The 9,422-nt window shown below is 35.0% G+C and overlaps 1 protein-coding gene across 2 annotated transcripts in view; it reads left to right on the top strand.

The window, feature by feature from the left end:
• The window catches only part of Mrtf (Myocardin-related transcription factor), a 211,812-nt gene that overhangs the window by 33,997 nt on the left and 168,393 nt on the right, over positions 1 to 9,422 (top strand). For both annotated transcript variants that reach the window (XM_067359899.1, XM_012367993.2), the window contains one exon: positions 1,943 to 2,015. The gene's annotated coding sequence lies outside the window, so the exon portion shown is untranslated. The remainder of the gene's footprint in view (positions 1 to 1,942; positions 2,016 to 9,422) is intronic.

Genomic DNA, 9,422 nt, shown 5'->3' with positions numbered 1-9,422 from the left:
ATAAAACAGTCATCTGAAAAGATTGCTAAAGTTATACATTCCTCAAGAATGACAATGTGTGTTCACAAACATCTCGCCTTACGTCCTAAACGGTATGAACATTAAGGGAGATGGCCTTAAGCTGGAAGTATGTGATACGAAGCGAGAAGTCTTATTTTCTGCGCACCGTAATCCTGTCGACATGGCATGCGTTAGGTTTACCTTGGCGAGGAGCGTCGAGCAAGAAATTTAATACCAAAATATGAGAATACAATAGCGAGGAGACAAGAAGCATAAATCTGAAATGACTTGGCGCGATAAGAAAAAGAGAATTCTTTCGCGGATCTCTTAGCAAAGATCTAAAAATAAAACGACGACGAAAATTCATAGCGTGAAAATTCAAAAGACATAGAATTAAAAAAAAATTTTAAAGAATGTTGAATTGATCAAGATATTGAACTGATTAAGAAGAATCACTTTTCGTGATTTTTATAGGGCTTTTATATAAAAAAAATAACAATCTTCGCAATATTACAAAATAATATACTAAATAATCATGAGAAATTCAAATTTTTCATAGGTGTAATTATTATATACATGTGATATTTTAGAGATTTTTGAAAACTAAGAGATGCAGAAATATTTAAAAGTCAATTACTTGCATAAAAATAACATTTGATTATTGTATATTTAATTATTATCGAATATTAATTCTTTTTTAGTCTATTCTTATGAGGAAAATTTTATGATTATGATTTTTATAATCTAACGCAGTGTTTGACTCAATATTCGTATACATAATATATGATCTCTATATATGTAACTATAGAGATACATAGAGATTACAAATATAGAGATTACAAAAATATAAAATTATATGTGTCTACAGTAAATTACATATATGAAAATGTTTTCATTTATAATTTTGTTATATAAATTTTAATTTAATTTTCAATGTGTTATAAGTTTTTAGTCTGTAGAACATGAGGAGAAAGATTTTATTAATGATAATTATAAATATATTTATTAGAACAAGCATCTCTACAATAGGAGAACATAACAATACATTAATATAGTGCTATCATAATTCTTTAAGATTCATTGATCAAATATTGAGATACGCTTAATCTTCTGAACTGCAGGATCATCCGGTCTGTAAACTAAATTATTAACGTTATTAATATTAACATTAGGATACTATTAGATAAGATGGCCAATTTTTACCAATGATTCTGTTTTATCGGCACATATTCATGAGATTGCATAACAATCATAAAATCTCAAATAAATTCAACCTGAAAATGAATACTTGTTTACTTACTTCTCGGCAATTTGTAATATTTCGGAGTCATATCGTGCGTGTTGTAATAATGTATCATGTAAGCGACACTGAGAAGTGACAATGACGAAACAATTGTGCCTGCCATTATTATTGGGATTTCCGTCCACCCTTTGCGCCAAAAAAATTTAATCTTTGTGACTGAAATGAAACAGGAGGAAAACGTTTATTTGCGATATTGTTCTTATGCTTTTTCTAACAAATTTATTCGATCTTACAAGCGCTAGTTCCTCGCAGGCGACTTAAGTCCTCGGCGGTCTTCCATCGTACGTTGAATTTTACCATGGCTGTCTATTTAGTCGATTCTAATTCAACACAAATCAATTAACGTTTACGAATATTCCGAAATTACAAATGTCACAGGAAAAATTGACCAAGTGTCCACACGAATAAGGTTAGGAAGAACAGTACAGCTGTTATTGCTGTTCCGTGCGCTGCAAGCGACGACACTCGACAATAGAAGTTATAGTCGGTACTGTCGCAATACGTTTTTATCTATTATCAACCAAGCAGCGTGCGCTGCCATCTTGTGAGCCAAGTGCAAGCTTCCTGATTGCACGGCAGTATGGCCGCCGTTGCGATATCTTTAATTAGTGACAAGTGAATCGTTCCGTGTTTTCGCAGGACTAGCGACGAGCGAGGGGAGCGCATCCGACCGCTGCACGCACGGCAGACCCTGGCGGACCTCGATGAATCGGTGAGTAACAGCATTCAGTCGAATTAACGGCCACACGACAACAACCTCGGTACACCGCGAACGAGCACCTCACACCCTGCCGTTCCCACGCAGCTCTTTTTGCATTATTAGCGACGACATACAGTATCATCGTCCATTGCCGGCGTCACTGACGCCGTTATCGCATGGTTCCGCAAAAACATATATTGTTACTCACACAAAAGTGAGATTAACAAACAATTAACAAGTGCAGCAAACGATTCATTTCGGAGCAACCCGGAACACACGCATTTCAATTATGTCATATCGTGAATTGATCGTGCTCTCGTAAATTTCTCGCGTTTTATGCAGGAGCATTTTGTTTTGTGAATTTGCAAAAATAGTGCACAGAGGATTTGGTTAGGTCGGCGAGACTCTCTTCTCCGGTGTTTACCGCATTTCGAGATTTCGGCCTCCCACATTGTCGGAACAAGAGATTGTCGGTTGGAATGTGCATGCAGGGAGAGTTTGCGGTATACCGAGCGATGTCGCCACGAGGTTGTGACGATGCATTATAGCTGTAGATTTGTGTTATTTATTTATTTTTTTATTGTTGTATTATAATAATACACATATAATTGCAAACGATGCAATAATCTATTTGGTTTTATAATTAAAAAATATAGCTTATTTCAATCATGTTGCAATATTATGTGTTTAGCAATGATGTTGTAACAACATTTGTTGTTATCTTTATTATTAAAGAACGGCATTAAGTGATAAACGATATGTTATTTGTTGTGACACATCGTGACTTCTGACTGTGTAAAAAATATAAAAATAGATAAACCTTATCTTGTGTGTGTGTGTGCTGTTATCACAATCACAAGTTATTTTTTGAACAATTTTAAAGTCGCTAATAAACCTTTTTTTGAAAAAATCGTAAAATTTGCAAGTAAAATACGGTGATATCAAAAATTAGTTAATAAATTAATTAATTCAAATAGTTAAATAACTTTGAGTTAGCAATTCACAGTTTCTTTAAAATTATTTATCGTTTTATTAACAGAGAAAAAAGAGAAAGAATATTTATTTAAACAAAGCCAGATTTAAGTGAAATTGGTATAAGGAAGCCTAATTTTGTTTTAAAATATAGCGTAAATTTTGCTATAGTCGTTAGAATTATCATTTACCCCGAAATATGCTATGATGCTGAAAATGGCACACGTCATGCGAATATCACGCGCGATATTTCTACATTGTGGAATATGTGCCAGAAGATTATGATATTTACGCCACACTATAAATTAAAAATAATTCATATAGAATAAGGAATTTTAGGTCAATAAATACTTTAAAAATATTATTAAGTTGATCAATTATGATCATTTATGTTAAAAGATAGTATTTTTGAATATGAAACAATACAAGATATCTAACTGACAAGTGAAAAAAAAGATTATACATGATTCGATTTCAAACCAATATATATTTGCTAATAGCAAATACTTGAAGTCATTTAAAGAAAATCTTTATACCAAAATGTGAAAACTACAATAGTTTTTGAAGGGGAAGTGTTCAAAGTTGATTAATCAATTTGTCAAAAATTCACACGCTCATGCATGCTGCGAATTGATTTTTATATTCTTATTATATAAGAAATCTACTATTAATAGATGATGCAGTTATATATATAGTCTGAGACACCTTGTATATTTTATAATATTTTTAAATTTATTCTTTTATAATAATATTAAAAAAATATAAGATAAATTTCATTGATTTACTTCAGCACGCGCAGCAGCAGAGTTGATCTGTAACATACAAAATATATCTAAATTGTAGCAGCGTTTAAAATAATTATTTGAAATAAAAGAATTATATATATTTATACCTAATAACTAGAAAAAATCTTTTTTAATAAATTTTTCAAAATTTCTATGCGTTACATCACATAATATTTTGCGTGCAATGATTCGCAAAGACAAATAACAAATAAATAATTACTTACTCTAAAATTATTCCGTTGGCGCCTGATGCTCTTCTTGATTCTCCTTCTCCTTGCGGTTCTTCAAGACATTCACACGCGTTTGCAACGCGAATACAAAAATCATCCGATGTTTTGAACAGTACTCCCGATACGTACCTTATCATATTAAGACAAACATGTAACTCGAATATTATCGTATGGAATACACTTCGCAATAGGTAACGACGGAAAAGGAGATGGAAAACTGCGAGAAGTAGGAAGGGGAGTAATATTGAAGAAAATAACACGCAGATACAGAACGATTTGCCCCGTACAAGGTGCTGCCGTACGAATAATAAGGATGCAATAAACATATCAAGGATAAACTCGCGCCAATTCCGATTTGGGAGAATACGGAGAGTAAGGTGCAATAATATGTCTGCCAATACATAGCGCAAAAGAAGAGAGGGAATATAAATCACGCAGGCTAAAGACAACGAAAACAACCCCCCTCCCCCCCCCCCCCCCAATTAATTTTATTTTAATATTATTAAAAGAATATACTTAAAAATATAAAATATACAAAATGTCTCAGACTAACTGTATCATCTGTTAATAGATTGAGATTTTTCATATAAGGATTTAAAAACCAATACGCGACGTGCCCGAGCGCGTGAGTTTTTGATAATTAATGATTCAACTTTGAACACTTCTTATTTAAAAAATATTGTAGTTCTCACATTTTGATATGAAGAATTTTATTTGTAAATGACCTCAGAAATCTGCTATTAACGGATGATATAATTAATCTAACATAAAAGATAGTTTGTTAGAGAATGACATGTTACTATGTCATATTATATTTGTTGTTGGTCGTTACTGAGAATATTTAATGAACAGAAAACAAAAATTTAATGAGAGAGAAAGCAGTAATCGATGATTTACGCAAAAGTTGGATTTTACTCTTGTTTGACTGTTTTTTATTGTACTCGCGGCACGAATTCCGCTAATTTCAAGGAGAATTTCGTTAGTAGAATCCGTAGCTCTGGAATTTCAGGATTATGCGCCAAAAAGCAAATAGCGCGTCTCGAGTGCGAGAAAAAGTTGTGCTCGCGTTCGCGGCCAACACATGCTCCATCGAGACCACACACATGGTTCCAAGCAACGGAAAACAAAATGTATCTCTTTCAACGCTTTTAGTCTTCGCATTAGGTATGTGAATGCTTTTTACTTCGTGATACTCATATGCAGACATATATTAAAAATGTTTTAGGAAGAGATTATCTAATCAATAAAAAAATTAATTGTTTCTTATCAAAAGTATCGAGGATAATTTTGATTTGTCGCAATTTTTAAATCTTTTACATATTTAAGTACATGAATATACTGCGTCGCAATCTCGCACGTTTTTAGTTTATCAAAAAAATATGTTGACTCTACGTTAGTAGAGATCTTTGGGAATGTATTCATGTAAGATCCTTGAGATCGATATACGGCACCTAGTCAAACTGATTTATTCATGGATCTACCCACGCGGACACGTTTACACCTGCATGAAAGTCATAAGATCTAGGCTCCGTGATATGATCTTTCGATTAGCCTCATCACTGTTGTCGGAAGTATTTAACTTCAAATCAATTCCGGTGTAAAATAATGGAATCTTAATCAAATTTGCAATATTTGCGGAAAATTAATAGCAAAGAATCAATATATATTAATTAATTCACGTTATTTCTAATCATTTTTATTTCTATTAAGGAAAATTTGATTTATTTTGCAATCATTATTGTGTGAAGCTTTTCTTAAAAGTAAGGAATGTAAGTTCTTAACAAAAATATTCGTTGCCGAGCTTAAAATCTTAAACGTACAATAGACCACATTTTATTATATCTTTCTGGCATACGCGTGAAGTTAGCCCCCCAATATTAGAAATAATTAAGATATTTTACATGATTAGATTGCACATTGTTTGCACATGATTGCACTTCTTTTATTTTCGTTTGCACACCTCTAGTGAAAAAGTTATACGTAAAATAACTTAATTATTTCTAATACTGGGGGGGCTAACTTCACGCGTATCTTTCTGTCGATGTCGACGTTGATAAATTATGTAGATACATTGAATAGATTAACAACTATTGCCGTATCTGTTAGGCGAAAAGCTAACATCTATCATGCAGCACTTTTCTACTTATCTGCAAGAAAGCTTTTCCCTTTTAGCTTATGCTGCAATAACAAGGAGTTAGGAAGTCCGACACACTATCACGCTTCTCGTTCCTTGGCACAAGCGGTACGACCGATTATTTATTCGTTGCCTCTTACGCAATGACTCGGGACAGCCGACAAAGTATCAGCCGACAGAAGAACGATGTCGACTCGCGAGAGAATTGTTACTACAACGGCGACAACGACGTGCCGGGGGTGGACGCGTTTCGCGGAACATTCGGGTTAGATTTGCGCGTCGCGAACGGAGTCCGTTTCCTTACCTAAACGCCTTGTCGACGCTTTTGTGACGTTCGCTTTTCGCCTCCGCGTTGCGCATTCAACGACATTTTCCGGCTTAGTTAGCCTAACTGATGACATCAAAAGTGAGAAAATTACGGTGAAACACGCGGAAATGATTCTGGCGACTCGTGTTCACGCAAATAGCTTTTCATCAACAAAATCGTTTTAATTCTATAAAACAATTTTGTTAAATATGTCACAAATTTTATTATTAGTTCGAATTACGTGGAAAAAGTAAAATCATTAAAATTAAGTAGTAGTTATTAAAATACTTTGAATTTTAAAAGACTTTAGATACAAAAGTCGATCATATCGGGAAAAAGACGGTAAATTTTCTCGTGTAGGTATATTTTATACTAATTTTCATATTTCTAATGTCTAAGATAACATATACATACATAAGTATTGTCAATCCTTTTAATGCATTTATAGATAGAAAAAATCATGTACTAGAACTTGTATTAGAAATCTTTTTCACTTTTAGAATTTCACCTTTAGAATTTTCTTTTCGAAATCCTTACCTAAATTAATCTGGTCGTTATCCTGTTCGTTGGTTTTTCACGCGTGGATTCCAAAGCTTACTGAATTGCGGGTGCTTTAAAACGTCCACTATTATAAATCACGGAAATCGCATATGCTGCCAAAACGACAGTAATACTCGACGGTGCGCCCGTGTACGCTTCTCGCATAATAATGCACTTTGGTGTGCATAATCCGTGCCAAGTTTTCGCCACTGCCAGATTAAAAGTACAAACTTAATGCAGGTGAGGGCTTTTGCGCTCGCACTTCTGTTCGCCAATGATGTATAACCAATCTCTTTTGGTTTTAATATTCCTGATTGCAAACAATGCAATTTGTGTAACATTTCGTGTCGGTATTTTACATTGATGTAGATCGGTGTAAAATTTTTTGTTGTAATAAAAAATTACTTTTGGTGAGCTTTTTCTATATAATATTTGATTATTCGCAAAGCAAAAAAATTGTCTTTATATCCATTTTTTGAACTTAACAAATAATGCGATAAATATTCGTAGTTTTTTGCAATAATATTAGTTTTGGCGCATTATTTTTTTTTTTTATAAAAAAATTTAGCTTGTAGGGATAATATTTATATTTGCCTTAAATCTTTATCTAACTTCCCAATAAATCAGTTGACAAATGGATGTCGTGTCTGCGATCATTTCGTTAAAGCGATAGATGCAATTTATAGCGCGCTCGAAGCATGGTTCTGCATATTGAAGTTCTAACTTTGTTCTTTCAAAAGACACTTCGACGGATCGTTGCGTTAATAACTCGCATAACTTTGAAAACGTATAGGCATAACGATTGGTGGCCGTTTATCGTCGCGGAACAAATATTGTTGTGGGCGTTGTTAAGAGCGCGCGTCTTCTTCGCCTCTTCTCACTTTTCCGTTTCATCTTTCTCGGCCGTTCTCTTGAAACGAGACTGCCACAAATCTCCCGGCGAAAGGTCAGGCGTCGCCGACCCCGCGAGGTGTACGTGTGCCCGGTTCACCGGTAAAACGTGTATTAAATTATTTTCAAATTGGCCTCTCCGCTTTATCCACGCTTCTTTTCCTCGCTTGTCAACACTCACGAGACGAGCGCGAGACGCGATAATGGATCCGTCTGGAAGCTTTAATTTAACGTTCGCGTTCTTATTAATTTCGTCGGCCACACGTGGTCGCGAGATACTTGTCGATAAATCACTTACCTTAAAGAGCGAACCGCGAACTTTTATCAGACTTAGCCATCGGCGTGACGAGCTTGTATTTCGAGCTAACTTCGCTTCTAATTAGAGACTCGCGACGCGTTCCGGGATATCGATCACACCTGTCTTCCGCTGTCCAATGTTTCGAATCATTAAAAGAGACACGCAAGCCATTGTGGTCGAGGCATAAAAAAGTACATAGAGACCATCCTCGAAAAATAACTCGCCGGATTTTGCGAGACCAAAGTCGCGACATTCCATCTCAAATCGAGCATAAATCGAGTTGAAATGGTTTCCACTGAGTTAAATACCTCTGTAATTAACGGCTAAATTAAGATATGTAGAACAGAATAGGATAGAATGTTCCTGAGACAAGTACCGAGATTTTATCGATTTAATTTTATTCGCTTAATTTAAGAAAGATTTTCAAGAGAGAGAGAGAGAGAGAAATAAATTTATTTTCGTATGAATGAAGTCAAAAAGTAGTAAATTCTTTAATTAATCTGACAATGAATGTTCTCTAATGTCTGCGTTAAACATCCATGGACTGTTTAACGAGATTAATCTTTCACGGTGAATAATTTTTCCAACAGGCGTTGGCGCATATCTCTTGTTGTTACATGTGTAGTTGAACATAGTTTGATGCCAAGCCGCAAGAAATTCTCTTGTTACTTATTTATTGCACATGTATCTAGCTGTTTATGGAGCATTTTTAGTCCGACTGAATTATTACGTTTGGACGGCACGAATCTCGCGATAAAGACGTTTCGGTCAGGAAATCTCGCGGCACGGCGCGCCGCGACATCGCAATTCCGAAAATTACAGTCGTAAGTAGCTCCTCAGGCCTATATTAGAGAATCTGCGCACCTGTCCGACTTCGTCAAGCATTAGACGCGGATTATTAGCTTCTGAGTTGCTGAGCTTGCGCGATTTACACACTATATGCGGATGAATTAGTTTGGCAGTTGGAAATTACTGTTCCCGAGGATCGCACATTCGTGTGCGTGAAATTATTTTACCGAATGACAAATATAAGACGCTACAGAACCATCGGATATCCTTTACACGCAAATTAGTTTTCAGAGCAGTTAATTCGTCGTCTGATATTCATGGTTGACCGAAAACCGGCGGATGTAGGACACATCCGATATAATTTTATGTATATAAAATTAATCCATCGGACTCTCCCGCTCGCAGCGAATCGTAAAAGAATCGGTGTCTACGTCGCGTTAGTCCTTTTCTCCTCTTTCGCCATTCTTTGCGCG

This window comes from Linepithema humile, chromosome 1 (assembly GCF_040581485.1).
Source record: "Linepithema humile isolate Giens D197 chromosome 1, Lhum_UNIL_v1.0, whole genome shotgun sequence".
Classification (NCBI taxonomy): domain Eukaryota; kingdom Metazoa; phylum Arthropoda; class Insecta; order Hymenoptera; family Formicidae; genus Linepithema; species Linepithema humile.
Note: the sequence above shows the minus strand (reverse complement) of the source record. Positions and strands in the feature narration are given on the sequence as shown.